The sequence below is a fragment of the Eublepharis macularius genome, chromosome 4, assembly GCF_028583425.1.
Source record: "Eublepharis macularius isolate TG4126 chromosome 4, MPM_Emac_v1.0, whole genome shotgun sequence".
Classification (NCBI taxonomy): Eukaryota; Metazoa; Chordata; class Lepidosauria; order Squamata; family Eublepharidae; genus Eublepharis; species Eublepharis macularius.
Genome location: NC_072793.1, coordinates 61,292,609 through 61,312,086, shown reverse-complemented (window position 1 = coordinate 61,312,086; position 19,478 = coordinate 61,292,609). Strand labels below are relative to the sequence as shown.

The window sequence follows — 19,478 nt, the reverse complement described above, 5'->3', positions numbered from 1 at the left end:
AGAGAAACAAAATTCACTTTTATAAAATACTGAACGTGACCCCTTTGTTCTGTGACATCTCCTGTGCTAATTTGCGTGTAAGATCAGAAACAGCATTTCTTAGAACAGAGTTTTTTATTAGTAAATTGAGATGTGAATTCATGCTTTAGAAGGCTCACAAAGTTATAAGAGGCTCACAAAACAATTCTGGCAACAAAAAGTGCTGTATTAAGAGCTTGCTGCAAAGGCAGCATATCGTTTACTAAAGCTGATGGAATTTAAAAACTAGCGTCTTGGGTAAGCAAGATCTTGGCCTTTAACCCAACAAATTACACCCTCAGCTAGAATAAACATACTTCCAATTAATGCGGAACAAATTCAAAATGACCCAAAAAGGGGAGCAAAACCTTTTAAAATCCTTCAACCTCCATTATTTAAGATCAGAACTCGATGGCAATAAAGTATGCTAGTGTTACATAGTTGTTACTCCTGCAACATGTTAGATGGGGTGGTGGAAGACCTGCAAAACAGCAGAGGGGGGGGGGGGTCAGATCAGTTAATGGTTTGGGGATGGAGTATATAACTCTTTCACCCACCCCACTGCCCAGACCTCAAATGCTCAACTGCAACAGCTACTTGCTTCTTTAAGGAAAGCATAAAGACTGCACAGTCACAATCTACACCCCCCCACACACACACACTGAGCTAATATTGGTTCCATAGGGACATCAGAGGTCAGGAAAATGGTACAGCCCTCCCCCCACTCTTTCTGTACTAATAAACATGCTCATGGATCAACCAGCAACTAGCCCTTAATTGCGTAACTTACTAAAAATAATTGTAGCCAGCTCACAAGTCTTTGTCAAACATGCAGAATGAGCAGCAACTCAGTCTTGGATTATGCCTGGATACCACTAACGTCAGAAAGGTGGTCGACCAAAATGTGCCCTTTTCCAGCTTAGGCTAACCGCTCAGCTGCTGCTGCTATTACAGAAAACTTAACTGCCATTGCCACACATGCCTTACCAACATCCAGACTGAATTACTGTAGTGCACCATGTAAGTTTGCCGATAAAGACTGTTCTGAAGCTCCAGCAAGTGCAGAACACAAGAGACAGGACCCTGAATGAAATTGCAAGCAAACACTGTATATCAGCTCCAGGTAATACAAGTTTGCTTCCAGATGCAATTCAAGGCACTGGTTTTGATCTTTAAAGTCCTAAGTGGCTTGGCTGCACAGTATCTGCAGGACCATCTTCTCCCATATCAACAAGGCCAAGCATTACTATCTATGAGTGAGGGCTATGAGCAGCAGGAACCCACAGTAAGGTCAGTTTGGTGTAGTGGTTAAGAGCTACAGGACTCTAATCTGGAGAACCAGGTTTGATTCCCTACTCCTCTGCTTGAAGCCAGCTGGGTGACCTTGGGTCAGCCACAGCTCTTCCAGAGCTCTCTCAGCTACTCCTGCCAGGTTAAGGAACTCTCAACCCAAGAGGTAAGTTTAGTACTGTCTCTGCAGCCCCTCACAGAGGTCATTGAACAGATTTGTATCTCTGTTTAAAATGATTTTATGTAGAAATGGGAGGGTTTTTAGGATATTGTTATGATTCTCTTGTGAGCCTCACTTTAGATACCTTTTGAAGACAGAAAGGCAGAAAATTCAGTTGTTTTCTTTTCTTTTTTTACACAAGTGCATATATGAACGACTGTTAATTTCATTCTTTTATATTTTCTGCATCATCTCTTTACAATGAAAGTTAAACACTCAGTTAAGGCATATAGGTTATGTTCAGGAGCCATGACAAACCTCTGTCTATTCATGATGGGCATGGACATCATGGTGGGCTCATAAGTTCCCTCCATTCTCTTCCTCGTTCCAGAAACCTTCACACTCATCACTCCAAACTGCAGCTGAGTCCTGGCTCGTGGGGAGGAAACACGCTCCAATTTGCTCAGACACCCAATTTGGACATTGTGACAAACTGGACTTAAGGCTTCCAGAACCAGTAAACCGGGGGGAAGAGTGTGCAAGTACAGCTCACAAGCCATGTTCATGCCTGTCATAAGCAGACGGGTTTGTGGATGTTTGAATGTAGCCATCTTCCAAAAATGCTATGGAAGGGCAAGTTGCATTCAAATAGCACAAAATCAGAATGATTGATACTGGGACACCCTAGAGAACAGGGATAAAATTAACTAGGTCCCAAAAGGTGTATAGTTCCTTTCTAGCAGTGTTATTTTTCTACATAATCCATAATTAGCTTCTTCTTTTTTTCAGTGTTATTAAAACTGTGCATCTAGGAGCAACTAACCATTTCAGCCTCAGAATTAATTAAAATAACATCTTAATGGCTCTGGGTTAGAAAAGTTCCTGCAGTATCACACAGAGATAGATGAATAAGAAGGTAGCAGAGGTCAGAAATAGAAGCTATAAAGGATGGCAACAGCATGCAAACGGTGAGGAATTTCCTATGAAGTCACTGGAAACCTTATACATGCAGCCATAAACTGTTCTATGTAACTTGCTTAAGCATATGAAAAAATGCACAAGGCCCACAGCTGGAAGCAGCAAAAAATAAAGTGCATAATGGCTGTCCCCAGAAACTCACTGGCAACACATTAAAGTCAGCATCAACTTCTATGCAGTGCTGACCTCAACTCTGACACCCTCTCAATTAAATCTAATAAAAAGAGAAGTAAATCAGCCTGAAGTTGGGGCAGGGGGCGGCAGGGCCTAAATGAACAATCTCAGTACAGCTATGGGAAGGCTGCCTATGACCACATGAACAAGTCAAGAGCTCCCCTTCTCAAAAAAGCTCTTTGTCCATCAGCAATCACTTGCTATTTCTCCAATCAGGTCCAGGCCGCACGATCAGGCACTTGCTGGGGCCCATCACCAGCTGAAGCTCCTAAGATCAGCCACAGACTCAGAACTCATCTGGTGGTGCTGGAGAGGGGGAACAGTAACAACAGCCACCACGATGCCAGTAGGTCTCTTGTCCAAACCACCCACCCAACACCATTCATGCCAGGGAAAGGAGCAAACCCCAAACTAGCCCTGCAGCAAAGAGAAAGAGTGGTGGTGGCAGCCGTTGCCACTCCTGCTCCTCCCTGACCAACTATCAAGGAAAGACTTAACTGCTCATCATATCTCCTCTGACATTTTAACAAATTCTTGGGAGCTCCCCCTTGAAACCCCTGTTTAGGATAACTTGTGTCTGCTTTAATGGACTTGTGTTTTCCGCCGACTTATATGCTTATCCTCCTTTTTGCTTCTTGAAGTGTGGCACTGGTTTTCTTCCTGGCATTTTGTTACTTAGGAAAGAAAATGTAACAGATAATTGAGGGGGGGGGGGCGCATGACACTGTGTCAACACTACACCACGCTTCTCTCCAGAAATTCTCAAATAACTGGATGAGAAAGCCTTTGTGGCTGGAAAAAAGATGCTCTTTTGGACAATTCTAAATTAGCTGCACTGGTGTATGTGTGTGTGTGTAGGGGGGTGTCGTTCCTATTATTTTACATTCTGCCCAGCTTACTCTAGAAGCATTCACACTTAATAATAATGACCAGCAATCAGGCCTCCAATTAATTAGAAGAATGTATGGTCCTTATATCCATTAAAATGCTAATGGCAGGAGTAAATTCCCTTGTCCTATAAGCACCCGCTTTATCTTCCAATGGCAATAGCCCAGACAGAATAAAATTGAAAAAGCCTATTCTCTCTTCTTCAGCAAACTGAGACTATGACTAACAACAGCTTCCGTTTCATGACACTGGAGACAGAAAAAAAACCCGACGCTAACTTCTTTAGTCGAAGCATGATAAAGTCTGACTGTTTCAGTTACATGTTAGCTTACCAAAACTGGAGATCATCATTCAGCCAGCATAGACAGCAGTTGTTCGAAATTTCCTATGCTTGCCACAAAAGAGTATCAGCAACAGTTCAAATCAGGCAGCCTGTCTTTATAAGAAACCAAAAACTTGGAAGATGGCAGGAAGACCTCAGACCTCAATGGAGATTTAATTTGCCAGAAGACAAAAAATCATTGCCACAATTTCTTGTGAAAACAGTACAGCAAGATATTATAACAGGAAAGGGCAAAGGTAGAACTCCATGAATTATGTAAGAAGCTCCCTTTATAAAACCCACACCTGCAATCCACCTCTGGATGCATCTTCTCTTTCCAAAGGTTATAACACGACAGTAAGAATTTTTAATGATTTCCAGTTATTTGAGCACACACAAAGATCTTAATAGTCACTTTTAGTGGGCATTTAAGTTCTCTTTTTTCAGTAAGTAACTGTTCTGTGCTTCACGTAACCTCTGGTCATAGCACTACACAAGCAATGAAGTACAAGTCCAAGGCTGTGTGAATGAATACAAAGAGTGGAATGCAAGACAAAGCAGGACAGTTGCAGGGTTCTTGAAACACTGCACACAGAATAATCCATATGGCATATATAACTCATTATACATCCTGCCATGGATAATTATTCTTTTTTAGAACAAATATTTGGTGACAGAACAGCAACAAAGTAAAGCAAATCAGTAGATGCCTCCAATCTCCTCCACTTCCTTTCCACAATATTATGGTACAGAAGAGCCTCTTTTACACTAGGCTCAAGACCACAGACACCAATACTTAAACGGGTAATGTCTGATCCTTTGAACAGACTCCTCGTGCAATTGGGATATAATACAAAACAAAAGTGATTTCCAGAGCAATTTATAATAGCTCTACAAAATGACTGTCATAGGAATGTAGGCTGCTTTTAACTCTGGAAACATTCCCCTTTATAACATCCTTAAACCGCTTAAACTAAAGTGTTGCTTTCAACAGGAAACTCTTAGTTTCTCAAACCTGATAACTCACAGCTGAACATGGGAACAGAGTCCAATTAAAAATATTGTGAAGAGACTAGCATTTGTTCTGTCATGACTCCATGCATGTAAGTCAGCACTCGATGCTGCAATTTTCAAGTAAAGTACATGGAAGAAGGACGAAGCGAGTGCCTGCCTGCCTGCCTAAGGAGAGACTGATTTCATCGAAGGCAGAGCTGTGCCACCTCCTCTACCTTGTGAATTAGTCTGTTGATGGCAAGTGATATTTGTGAAATTTGGCGGTTTCTCTGCAAGTTTTTTGGAAATTGTAAGCCACTTTGGATCCACAGTATGTGGAAAAAAGCAAGTTAAAAGTGCCCTATATAAAGTGCATGCATGCGTGAACTACCCTTTTGTCAATGAACATTTCATCATTCATCCCTCCATCAACTTTCCACATTTTAAGTAGTTGAAACATTTCCTTGTATACACCATTCACTTGATCCCCTCACCTATACTTCAGCTGCTGAGGAGGGTGCTGGGGGAAGTTCAATTCTCCTGGCTTTTTGCATTCACTGGCTGCTCTTCCAGCAGCAGTGCTCTCTGTGCTTGAGCATTCAGCAGTATGGTGTGTTGTTTTGGACCAATCAGGATCATCTCGCAGATATTTGTTTGTACTCAGCAGCACAAAGCAACATCACTAAAAAATACTTTCCTACTGGACATAATGATGCCCCTTTTTTAGATTACAACCAGAGTGCAATTAGTTTTCCTCCTGCCAATTCCATCCTCGGATAAAACAAACTTCACTACTTGTGTGGTAACAGCAGAGTGTGCGTGTGGTAAAACTGACTCCTCGTAAAGCAGCATCCTTATAAGAATGTCTTTGTTCAAAATGAACCTTTCCCATTCCTAAATTAATCAAAACACTGTGAAGTACCTTACGTCACCATTTATTCCTAAATACCTTGCTTAATAGATATCTGAACTTGCCAATGAAATTGTGTAGTTGAACAGAAGAACATTACCAAGCAGAATGGTAATGAATTGCTGCTTCTAACTTCTTTCTCTAGCAAAACAGAACCCTTTTTACAAAATTCGCACACTCTTGTCTGTCTTTAGAACAGGCCCTGAGCGGGTGGTCAGAACTGTCACAAACTGAACTTTTGTTCCACATATTATAAAGAGAGCAGGATTTTTAAAAGCACCCTACTGAGACATGACACTGGTTCACCTACTGAAGTCAGAAGAAAGCAATCTAGCTTCCAAACTAGAGATCCTGCATGTATGATATAGAAATTCAACCTTACAGCATCTTGCAAAAAGGAATTTTAAAAATTTAGCAGGTTGCCATATATACGGTTGGGAAACAAAGAAGTTATCCACCAAAGACCTAAGTTAGCCATGAATTTAGAACTACTAAGTACCATCAGACGAGGGGCTGAAGATGTTGCCATGTAGCAGAAGACCTTTGCATATGCAACAATCAAGGAAGTAAAAACACTGTATAAATATAACAAAAACAAACTACTTAGGTGAACTGAAACTTTTAAAGGATTGTTAGAAAACATATGAATTCCCTTTGTTTGGGCTTCAGTTCAAGACCAACATAGTCAGTCTTCAGTTGTTTGTACACGACAGCATCCATAATCTAACCCTTTAAGCATAAACCATGAGAATTTTGGTATTCAATTGTTGTACAACCAATTCAGTTACAACAATGAATATCAACAAGATCCTGGCATCTGTGAAGGCAACTACCTGTGTATAGAGATGGGCACGAACAGCATTACGAACGTAAATTCAGCCCACGAACAACCTGTTTGGCTGTTCACGAACAACCTGTTCGTGAGGCACCATTCTAAACAAACAGGTGGTCATTGCAAGCCTCGTTCGTTGCTGTTCGTCAAGCCAGACAGTCTGGCACCTGCAATCAATTCCCTTGGCAACTCAGGCAGGGATTGTCTGAACTCTGTCTGAACTCCTGCTGTTGCCCTGGAAATCCCAAGCTAAGCCCAATTTAGCTTGATAGGCAGGTCTTCCTTCCAAGTGTGGACTGGAGCTCCAAATTTGTTACAAGAGGAAAAGCCCAGGGGGGAGGGGCCTCCCAGCTCTGGCTTTCAGGGAGAGACAGCTGCTGTTAGAGAGATAGGATGAGTGCATTGGAGCTTGAATTTTCTTTGTGTGTGGTGGGATAGTGATCTACCCCTTCAGGTTCCAGGGCTGCTGCCAGGCTCTAGGGCCAAGCTATTATTTATTATTGGTACCTTTCCTGCTGCCTGCTCAGGTAGGGTTTCTGGGAGTTGTGTGGTAGGGATCTACCCCTTCAAGTTCCAGGGCTGCTGCCAGGCTCTGGGGCCAAGCTATTATTTATTATTGGTACCTTTCCTGCTGCCTGCTCAGGTAGGGTTTCTGGGAGTGGTGCGGTAGGGATCTTGATGGCTGGAGGAAAGCCTGCTGGCCCCCACAAACAACGAACATGTTCGTGACAGACTCATGTTCATCAGTGTTCATTGTTCATTGTTCGTGGATAGCCATGAACAATGAACACCATGTTTGGGTTTTTTTCTGTTTGTGCCCATGTCTACCTGTGTATTGAATCCTTGCCCACTTTGGCTGTTAAAATCATATAAGAACCATGTCAATGAGCCTTTGGGGTCTATTATAAATCATTCACTAACGGAGGCAACCTTCCCTTGGCACTCAAACAGGCAATTATCCACCCGCTACTTTAAAAAAAATAATCCTAGACAAAAATGACCCGGCCAATTACTGCCCAGTCTCTAATCTGCCATTTCTGGGCAAAGATTGAAAGAGCAGTAGCTGACCAACTCCAGGTCTTCTTGGACAACTCTTGCATTTTGGATCCTTTTCAGTCTGGATTCAGGCCATGCTACAGGATAGATATGGCTCTAATGGCTTTAGTTGATGATCTCCGTCTGAATATAGACAAACGATGTGTTTCTTCAGTGCCCTGATGCCCTGATATAATAACTTATTTTTTTATCACAGATTTGTTTTGTTTTACTGGCTTTTGCTGTAATAATAAATGACTGATATGTTTCTTTGTTGCTCCTCCTGGATCCATTTGCAGCCTTTGATACAGCAGACCATGTTATCTTGGTAAGGCGTTCAGAGGCAGAAAGGGATATAAAATGATGTGTCTTGTACTGGTTTAAATTGTTTCTCATAGAATGGAGTCAGAGGATTACTGTTAGAGACCACCTATCTCAAGAGAGGGAATTATCTTGTGGGGTTCCAGAGTCCAATCTCATCCCCCACGCTATTCAACTTTATGAAAAGCCTTCTGGAGAAATCATCCATATCTATGGAATTGGATGCCATCAATATGCAGATGACACCCAACTCTATATCTTGCTCTCCAAATCACCTTGGTATACAGTAGAGATCTGGAGTCACTTGCCTGACAGCTGTGGTCAAATGGCTAGAAGCAAACAAATTGAAACTGAACCCAGACAAGACAGAAGTGATGCTGGTTGGGAAGGCAGAGATCTTGAACATTGTACTGCCCACTTTTGATGGAGTTTATCTGACCCTTGCAGACTCACTTTTACTGGACCCGGCGGTACTGCTAGAAAAGCAAGTTAAAAATGCTTTCCACAAACTCAGTGTAGAAGATGGTCACCTACCTTGATACAGCTGATCTGGCCACCTGGATCTATTTCATGTTAACATCAAGACATGACTATTGTAATGCACACTACATAGATCACCCCTCTAAGTTAACTCAGAGACTCCAGTTGGTGCACAAGGCAGCAGCTCAGTTATTACTGGGAGTTAAGAGGACCATGAATATTACTCCTATTCGGCAGTCACTCCACTGACTATCTATCAATTACCAGGCTCAATTGAAGGTACTGGCTATCACATACAAAGCTCTTCACAGCCTTGGTCTAGCATGTTTACAGGACTGCCTCTCACCCTACGTTTCTCCACAGCAGGTTCACTCATCTCCACAAGGACTTCTGCAGGTGGCTCCTTGTACATGAGCAAAATCAACAGCTGCCCATACAGATGCATCAATAAAGGCATAGGGATTGAGTACAGACTTTACAACTATTGCTGTAAGTTTAATAGACTGTAGACTTTACTACTATTGCTATAAGTATGAGCCTACTAGGTAGTCTCTATGTTGTTAATATGTCAGTCTTAGAATTGCTTTTGCTCTGTTACAGCATTTCTTCAACTCTGTATTGGATTTCTGCCAGTTTTAAATCTTTGCAAATTTGCAGGTATATACCCTATTACACATGTACTGAAATGTCTTTGAAAATGACAGTACTGATCCACACTGTGTAATCTGCCTTGAGTCTCAGTGAGAAAGGCGGACTACAAATAGTGTAAATAAGAAATTGTCCACTTGCATATTCAAGGTATCCAATAAAACACAAGTATACAAAGAAAAAACACCATAAAAAGACTAGCATACAAGATGCACATAAAAACTATTATGAAAGAGCAACTCAATACAGAAGCTAATAGATTGGCTTTTCCCTTTCTGGTTGATAAGCTTATCTTCATGTAGATTAAAAGCAACTCAGGAAGTGTTAAAAAATGCAGTGATAGAGTGGCACACAGGAATAAGGAGCGAGAACATAGCATGAGTAAAATCTTCCCTTATATTGTTTCCACTAGTACTCTTTACATGCAATTTCTTGAGTATCTTTCTACACGAAACATTTGACATGTGAAGAACACATGTCAGGAGAGGCAATGGTAGCCAGGAAGGATAGTTTAAAAAAACAGAGCTGGTGGCAGGGCAAAGGCTTTGCTTTACACTGGAGCTGTGTGAAGGGGTTGTGAAATGTCAGAAGGGCAACTTCAGTCCATTATAACTTCTCTAGGTCCAAGTCCGGCTCTAGAAGGCAGCTCCAGTCTAACAATGCAGTTCTAAGCTTCAGCTGCCAGAAGATTAGAGAGTCAACACAGTTCCAGAGGTGGGAAGGGCAGTTTACTGGAGCCAGTTTGATGGAAACTAATCATATTTTCCTCTCTGTTGTGTTTATTTAGTTCCCTTTTTGCTTTTCTCCATATTACCAGCTCCCTGGAATGTATGAATCAGAAGCAGCTTATACATGCACTGTCCCCATCTTTCCTAAAGAGTCTCTCAATCCAAGGCCACCTCTCGGCTGCAGGCTATCATCTGACTGCATAAAGCAAAAAGAAAGACCGATAAAGAGAGCTTTGTTATAAGACAGAACAGGCTCCAAAGGAGGCATCTGATAGTCTCTCTACACAAGACATCTTACACGGGGGATGCTCAAGTGACTTACTTTCTCTGTGGTCTTATATTCATGTCTACTCTGTCTCCCTAGCAGTGCATGCATATCCACAATGGGAGAACAAGAGTAAGATCTTTCACTTGATCCTACTCATGTAAGATGTCTTGTGTAGAGACACTCTGCGTTGGCTATGGCATTAACAAGATCTACAAGGAAGGCTGCCATGTACCAAACCTATGAGGAAGATGCAAAAGGAAATCTACCAAACCTATATGTAGACCCCCCCCCCCACCGCCACAGCCCTGTAGAAAGAGAGAAAATCAGGGGCTAGTTTCAATTTTAAATTAAGTGTCCCCTGACGTCGCACAGGATGCAAAACATCTTGTTCTGTAAATGATACAAGAGCCTGTAAAAGTGGTTTTACAGTCTGAGAAAAATATGTGACATAACAACCTGTTTTCAGCAAATACGCGAAGTCATGTCTTCAGTTTTCTTTTCTGCCATAGGGCTGCAGGTGCATACAGAACTAATGCTTTTTTCCTGCATATTCCTTAGCTGTTTATTCTACTTTAAAGCATTCTATTAACACACTAATTAACTCTACATTTCCTTAAGGTGTTGTTTAGCCTTGCAGGGACACTGTGGACATATTAGAGACTGTACACACTATTAAAACAACAAATTCTACCCACAACCCAAGTCCAAGCTGCAACAGGGGAGGAGTGGCAACCTGGAATAATAGGGCAAGTGTTGATCCTTCTCCTTGCACTTCAGTCAACTACAGATTCTCTTTGCCATCACAAGAAATCAACAGGACTGTCAGTCTATTGACTGTCAGTCAACAGACTAACAGTCCAACCTTAAGTTAAGTTACACCCTTCTAAGCCCAGAAATTTTAAGTATATTTTTCTCAATTACCTGAAGGAAAAAAAAGTGTTTCATAAAATCATTTTTAAAAAGTCATCTTCATTCACCTGGACAACTAAGCAAACTAACAAGGTGATGATTGGTTATTCTTATATCACACGGTCTTGAGGTGTTCAGTAATCTCTCAAATTTAGTATACAATTGGCAATAAATGGGAATATACCTAAGTGTAAGAACCCTGCCACATGCAAATACAACTACATAGCATAAGCCAGAAGGGTCCTGCGGAGCTTGATTTATGCAGGAGGGCTCTGAGTTCATTTCCTCTTCCATCATGGGTTCTCTGTTTGGTCGACATTCAGCTGCAGTTCTCCACACATGCACTATGTATACACTTCTGAGCAACACACAGTCTCAGTTGTTAAACAATGTATTATATTCTCACAGTGGGGTTTTGAAGCAGCAAACCTAAAAAGAGCTTCAAGCACAGGGAAATTAAAAGTACTTTGTAAGTTGATGATGATAGGTTGGATCCTGACTTGGGTTTCCACAGGCATAAGGACTTCTGCTTGCAATACAGGAGGTATTTTGGGCTCCCACAGGAGTGGGGAGGTGAGAAAATCCCACTCCACAAGTAGAACTTCTTGTGCTCACAGAAACACTAGCTGGGATTCAAGCCAATGACCCTGTATTAGCAGTCATTGTAATAATAACGTCGAAACACACACATACACACACTCAAACACCCAAATCAGCAGGCCAGGATAGAGGAAAGAAAGCTTCTGATGACTCTTCCCCAAACAAAAGAGACTCAATTCCCTTTGCACAGATTTCAGGCACTTCAGAAGACCAATTTTCTGGTTTTGCAGCTCCTCAGTGGAGCATTGTCTCAAGGAGTATTGTGAAATTAACACAAAATTTAAATGAAGTTGAATGTATATCGGTACCCTCATGTTCCAGGCATCACACTGCTTGTGACGGGTGGGGGTGAAAACTCTACCTCTGACGCCCCAGCAAAACTTTTGTTCCTTGTACGAGCTGCAACAACTTGGGAATAATAATTTTAAAACTCACACTATTTTTGCAAGTTATTTTTGAAATATAGAGGTTTTCCCACGCAGCATTATTGTGTCAGTTCTGATCCCTTACTTCTTTGATTTATCCCATTTTATGCAGGTTCTCTGTAGCCATTTTCACCTTGCATTTTCTCCAGGTTTTTAGCTAGTTCTTTTGGAATCATTTTAGCCTGATCTTTTTCTAGCAAACAAAAATTTGTTTGTGCATAAAATGCTTCCTTCACTTTTGCTGGTTTCCCCTCACTTCCTGGTGACTGGATTATTACTGTTGGGACAACCTGCCCTCTTCTCTCTCTCCCTAGCTCAATAATGAGGAATTTTTATGCCATGTCGACTATTTTTTTAGTATTTTTATTATACACCTACAGTAATTGGTACCTTTTTCTTTCTCTGTTCCCCTCTCCATTTTTTTGCCCCAACCATTTGCTTCCTTGCACTTTCAGAAGGCTCCTTGCTCTTTCTGGCCACTCAGCTGTAACTTTGTGCTTGTCTCTCTTGCTATGTCTTGATCCCCTCTTCCCCCACACAGAAAGGGGTTTTTTTTCCTTGTGTAGGCAAGTCTTTTTAAAAAAAGAAAAGCCTTGATATCCAGTGCCCTCCCCGCTTTACTATGTTTATTTTTTGTGGGAATTTTATTTTTCTTGGATTTGGGGGGTTTAGCTATTATTTTCATTTCTGCTGGGGACTGTTGCAGGATCGCTTGCTGGCCCTGCTTCTTGGTCCTGGGCCTGCTAGAGACATTTACATTACAAAATATTAAGCAATTGCTGCTTGAAAGCAATTAAGTAGATGGGGGAGTGATTGGCTCCTCTCAATTTGAAGCAATACTTTTAAAAAACAGTTTGCAGCTCCAAACATCCAAATATTGGGGTGAAACTTTGACTGGAGGGCATTTTTCCTCAGGGACAGTATGGCTATTCTCACACATGTGCATACCAAGTTCTTCTTCCAGGACATGTGCAACAAAAAGAAAAAAGAGAGGGGTTGGTGCTGTGGTATCGCCGAGGACACCAGTACCCTTGCTAAAAATCCTGATTTTTTTTTTTAAAGGCATGTCTGTAAGAAAATAAATCAATGTAGCAACTGGAAAAATGTGGTGGGAGATGTGCCAAAATCCCATGCACAACACAATTCCAATTCTAGAGGACTGACCACTAAGAAAAGCAGGAATACATCATGCATGCAGAAAACCCCACAGCCAACTAGCCAATACTCAGCCCTACACTATCCAAACACCTTTTGGGGAAAAGGCTTTGTGGAGCACAATAGCTTAAGGTAAGCAACTGGTTCTTAACTTGACCATGAAGACAGATTTCTTTGGAAATGACCAAACCAAGATTTACCTCCACTCCACCCGCACCAACAATTAATGACAAGGTCTCCATTTAGTAAGAAACACGATGCTGTCATCTTGTCATGGTCCAAGGGAGCAACAAGAGGTAATTTCTTGCAGCCTCAGACAATAATGATTTGGCTGGCTTTCTCTGCTGCAGCCTTTTAAATTGGGGTGGTGGGACATTAGCTCAGACTTCAAGCTTCTCCTGCAACTTGGGACTGAGCACACACAGTGCAGATTTGAAGTGATGCAGTGTTTAAAATATATGTTAATAAATATATATTCATGTTTGTAGGGGAAAGAGAAGGGGGCAGAGAGAAAACATCAGCTTAGCCTTCAGATTTAAAAGCCTGGTTAAAAATCATCCTATCTTCTGGTTCATAGTGCATGTGTTTCACTGTGGCCTTCTTTCCTGTGGGATCTGGGGTTTTAACCCGGATTGGGCCCAATTCGGGATGTTTTGCATTTCCAAATCAGCCTCAGCATTGCTGAAATTATTTGGGAATGCCAAAGCAAAGCTTACCGAAGCACTTCAGAACACTTCAGGTAGTGCAGCAGCACTTTCCCCCTTGCCGTTCCTTACGGCAAGAGAAAAAAGTGCTGCTGACATTTGAGCCTTGGGGGGGGGGGGCGATGAGTGGGGGGATGAGGGGGTTGGAGGGAGAGGAGGGAGGGGGAGGAGGGAGGGGATCAGGGAAGGGATGGGGGCTGTGAGAGAGTGGCCAATCCCTGCAGCAGCAGACCTCCTGCCCTGGGGATTCTCTGGGAGGAGAATGCGTTTTTTTTAAATACTGCAAGAGAAAACTAGGGGGGCTTTCTAGGTGATTGGGGGTAACATTTTGCAAGCAAAATGCATCAAATTTGCAGTGGACCTACTTCTACCTGAAGTACTTCTTCTATCAAAGAAGGTGCCCCTATCCACATCCAATCTCCATTATTCCCTATGGGGAAAACTAAGGGGGAGCTTTCTAGGTGGCTGGGGGTGGCATTTTGCAAGCAAAATGGACCTGGACCTGATGACTGCTGGACCTGACTGAATGGACCTGGAGGAGACTGGTTTGAGAGTCACTAGACACACAGGGTTTTTCTTTGGGGGGGAAGGGGTTGTCTTGGTGTGTTGAGGGAAGGGAAAATTGTTACTAGTTTGCATTTTAAATTTTGTTTGATTTTTTTCCTGCTTGTTTGCTGAATAGTTTTTCTGAGTGGGGGTGCATTGTTTGGCTTGTTTGGAGGTATTGTAGAGGGTGTGCTTTTCTTTGCTTTCACTTATTGTTAGTTTTTTGAGAGTTCTGAGATTTTTTTCTGAGCCTGAAGCCAGTGGGGTCTCTCTTTTGCAGCTGTGCTCGGTGAATGCCACTTGTGGCTGGGTGCTGTTAGTGTTAGATTCTGTTCTGTGGCCCCACTGGCTGAACTCAGTGCCTGGCTGCAGTGAATGACACTGGTTCTGCTGGGGTAAGTTGCAAGAGTGTCCCTTGGTTCAGTTTGGATAGAAAGGATGTGATTCTCTGATATGAAGTTGTTCCCCTTGCATCAGTGTGTTTGGGAAGGGGCTTCAGTTTACTTCTAGTTGCAAGAGTTCCCTTGCTTCATATGGTTTGGTGTATTTTGTATTGCTGTTTATTCCATGTGTGACTATATGTTGTATTTTAATATTAATGTAATGTAAATGTAACATTAATGCTGTTCGATATATTGTTGAAGGCTTTCACGGCCGGAGAACAATGGTTGTTGTGGATTTTCCGGGCTGTATTGCCGTGGTCTTGGCATTGTAGTTCCTGACGTTTCGCCAGCAGCTGTGACTGGCATCTTCAGAGGTGTAGCACCGAAAGAAAGGGATCTCTCAGTGTCAAACTGTTTGACACTGAGAGTTTGACACTGAGAGATCCCTTTCTTGCGGTGCTACACCTCTGAAGATGCCAGTCACAGCTGCTGGCGAAACGTCAGGAACTACAATGCCAAGACCACGGCAATACAGCCCAGAAAATCCACAACAACCATTAATGCTGTTACCCACCTTGAGCCCACTTGTCGGGAGAGCATGCAAGAAATCTAATAAATAGTGTTTAAATTAATGTTTTGTTAGTGTGATTCTCTGATGTGAAGGTTGGTCCTCATAGGGAACAATGGAGAGTGGCTGGCCAGCCTGCTGTGGGGGTGCTGGGCTTTTGAGGGGGCTTCAGTTTGGTTCTTTTGGGCTGTCAGGGTGTACATCGTAAGTGGAAGTGTGCCTGTGGTCATGCCACAATCCATGTATTTCTGCTGTAGGAGTCTGGTTTTTCCACAATAGAAAGAAATGGGGTGGCTGGGGTCATCTTATTGGGGGGGGCATAAAATGCCCCCCCAGGGTCCAATATCCCTGATACTTGGGGGTTCTTAAGAGGACACGTAGTAGTAGGCCCCCTGCTAATTTGGTGCATTTTGCTTGCAAAATGCCACCCCCAGCCTCCTAGAAAGCCCACTAGTTTTCCTCATAGGGAATAATGGAGATTGGAGGTGGATGGGGCACTTTATTTGGGAGGGCCACAAATGCCCCCCAGTCCAATCTCCCTGAAACTTGGGTGGTCATGAGAGGAGAGTTAGGAGAAGGTCCCCACCAACTTTGGTATTACTAGGAAAGAAAATGGTCCCTCCAGGCCCCCGGATAGCTGGGAGCAGCGTTTCCCATTGGAAACAATGGCCAAAACTTTCCTAATAATTCTTATTTATTCATTCATTCATTTATAGTCCACCTTTCTCATTGAGACTCAAGGCGGATTACATAGTGTGAGATTAGTACAATCAGTAGCAAGGACAAGGGTCAAGAACGTTTCCATAAACAATGTCATAGGATAAATGAATGCAAGTTTACAAAGACATAGCATTAGCTTGAATCTAATATGGGGTTGAAGAACTGCTGAAACAGAACATAATTCTAGGACTGATATTGAACAACATGAAGCATAGGTAGTATATAGGAGTATATATTTAAAACAACAGATAATATATAAGGCAACATAATGGTGAAGTCTATGGTTCCTAACTCATTAGCGAAACATCTGAGACCCCTTCCCTACAATACCACCCTCCTATCTGAGAAAAAAGCCTTTTTGAATAATTTGGTTTTACACTGCAGAAATCCAGGAGCGTGGAGGCTCTCCTGACCCCCTCAGGAAGGCCATTCCATAGGGGAGGGGCCACCACAGAGAAAGCTCGTGTATGGGCTGCTGTTGATTTCACCGATGTGCAGTCTGGCACCTGCAAGAGACCCTGTTCAGATGAGCAAAGCTGTAATAACCAATACCTTGAACTGAGCATGGTAACTGACAGGTAGCCAATGGAGTGACTGTAGGATGGGAATGATGCTCCTGCTCCTGCTCACTCTTGTTAACAGTCAAGTTGCAGCATTTTGCATTAATTGGAGCCTCCTAGTTAATTTAGATGGGAGACCAATGTACAGTGCATTACAATAGTCAAGTTTTGATGTTATCATAGCATGGATCCAGGTGGCCAGGTCGGCTGTGTTGAGGTAAGAAGCCATCTTCCAGGCTAGAGTGAGACTGTAGTAAGCATTTTTGCAGCTGCCTTAACTTTTTTTTCTAGTCGTATCACTGGATCCAGTATAACCCCTAGGCTCTTAACTGAGTCTGCAAGGGTCAAATAAACTCCACTGAAAGTGGGGAGTACAATGTCCTTCAAGATCTCTGACTTCCCAACAAGCACCACTTCAGTCTTATCTGGGTTCAGTTTTAACTTTTTATTTTTCAGCCATTTCACTATGGCTGTCAGGCAGCGATCTAAGATTCCTACTGCATCCTGTGGGGACCTGGATAGTGAGATATAGAGTTGGGTGTCATCTGCATATTGATGACATCCAACTCCATAGCTGCGAATGAGTTCTCCTAAAGGTTTAACATAGAGGTCGAATAACACGGGAAACAAGACTGCGCCCTGCAGAACCCCACAAGATACTTCCCATTCTGGAGATAGCTGATCTCCGACAGCAACCCTTTGAGTCCGTTCTGAGAAACGATTTAAACCTGAAGCAGTTTAAATACCTGGAGCCGAAGTGGTTTGCTGCTTTGGGCTTCAGATTTTCCCAATTTTCCCCCCCACTTCGATAAACCTGAAGTGGGAAGCCTGAATATGTGCTGAGGTGCACATCCCTAGTTGTAAACCTACCTTTCATACGACTGGTGCCAACAACATTCTCATCACATACTGTGCCACCACAAAGAATCTTTGTTTCTATTAATGTTATGTTTAGTGAATATTGACAAGATAGATCACTTACTATCTTGGAATAACAATAGTGCCCTAAAGCCATTCATTTTAATGGGTTTCTCTTATGTGCACATTGCCTGATGACGTATTGGTTATTTGGCACAAGAGTTAATGGAGGAATTTCTCAAATTATTTCCAAAGAAGTAAAAATTAGAGGGGATGCCATTTCCCAGAAGTACATAAAAAAACAGCACATATTTAGTGTGTCTGTCAAAGCCAATTCCAAACCTGGCTGGCCTACTTTGGCACTAGAGCGCTTGGTAGAATGAGCTCTCTTTTAGCTGCCAATGCAGGAAAGCTATAAATGGCTTACGAACAAGAAGCCAGCTTTCAACTATTTTGTAATGCAGTTTTATGGAGGGAGAGTTCTGTAAAAAGACTTTCAAGGTATTGCTCCTGCAAAGTAACTGGAGTAAGCATGTTTGTGATAGAGGGTTTTTTCCCCTCATGCAATTCTGAAGGTTAATTTACCAAATCATCCCCTGTAACCTACTGGCTACTAAACAGCCATTACTGGTGCTGATCTAGTTCACTACTGTCTTTGAGTGTTATGCAATCCTTTTACACTTGGATTAAGATCAATCAGAAAAATAAAACCGAGGCAAATATACTGCCAGCAATACCATAACTAACAAGCTAATCTTTGTATTACAAAGCAACTTTTAAAAAAAACAGCCCCCAAAGTAGTAGTATTGTCAAGCAAGGCTATGATTGAGCTATGCAAGATCTTGAATTAGAATGTAAATCTGCTGTTCAGATGCAAGCTTAAGATTGAAGTTTACAAGGAGAACAGGAATTTCAAAAAGCAGGGTTGCACTTACTTGTAACCGTTGTTCGAGTCTCTTCTGTGCAGGCACACACGAGAGGATTGCGCACATACAGGGCAGCCGCAGTGAAAGGTTTTTCAAGCTTTAGAGCCCTATAAGGGGGTGCCTTATGAGAATCTACGAACAACAGGTAAGTGCAACCCTGTTTTCATCAACATCTTTTCCTGCGCAGTACCGCATGGGAGAATAGCAGGCTACTTACTGTGGAGGTGGGTCAATCTGTCAATTAAATAATGAATGCAGGACTGCTGATCCTACAGCTGATTTTCGTCTGGAATTTATATCCACTGAATAGTGCCTCATGAAGGTGCTGGCTGAAGACCATGTCCCTACTTGGCAAATCTCATGCAGGGGAAAACCTTGTAGGAAAGCCACTGAGGCTTGAGCTCCAGTCGAATGTGCCTTGACTGTCACTGGGCATGTAACGTTGGTTTGCTTATATGACTGTCTTATAGGAGCTACTATCTATCTAGAGAGTAACTGGGCAGATATCAGGTGCTCTTTACAAGGGCCACCATAACAGATAAACAGTCCCTTTGTTTTGCAGAAGCTTTTTGTTCTGTCTGTGAATCCCTCTACACAAGACATCTTACACAAGGATGCTCAAGTGTAGGGAGATGCAATGTTAGCAAGAAAGGGTAGGCGGAGATTGCTCCTCAGAGGGTTTGTTAATTTCATTTTCGCCTCCCCAAAGGTTCTGTCTATTTCACCTCCCCTCCCTGGAGGCAAAGATGAAATTAACAAACCCTCTGAGGAGCAATATCTGCCAGCTCTGTCTTTTTAAACTACACTTCCTGTATAACATTGCACCTCTCTACACTTGAGCATTCCAGTGTAAGATGTCTTGTGTAGACAGACTCTCAGTAAAGCAATAAAGATCTACAGACATCAAGCTTGTGTAGAGCCCTGTCTGATTGCAAGATGTCAGGGAAAAACACTAGTAAGGTGATAGTCTGAGATAGGTGGAATCTTGACACTATCTTTGGTAAGAACTCAAAGCTAGTGTGCAGCACTACTTTCTGTGGGAAGAACTGGGTGAAGGGGGGGTCCACTTAAATTGCCGT

The 19,478-nt window shown here is 42.4% G+C and overlaps 1 protein-coding gene across 2 annotated transcripts in view; it reads right to left on the bottom strand.

The window, feature by feature from the left end:
- SH3PXD2B (SH3 and PX domains 2B) overlaps positions 1 to 19,478 on the bottom strand; it is a 167,900-nt gene that overhangs the window by 114,191 nt on the left and 34,231 nt on the right. Inside the window, exon 1 of one of the 2 annotated variants that reach the window (XM_054978239.1) lies at positions 3,841 to 3,904. The exons of the other annotated variant lie outside the window; for it this stretch is intronic. The gene's annotated coding sequence lies outside the window, so the exon portion shown is untranslated. Of the gene's footprint in view, positions 1 to 3,840; positions 3,905 to 19,478 lie in introns of those variants that run through there. 2 annotated transcript variants of the gene reach the window in all.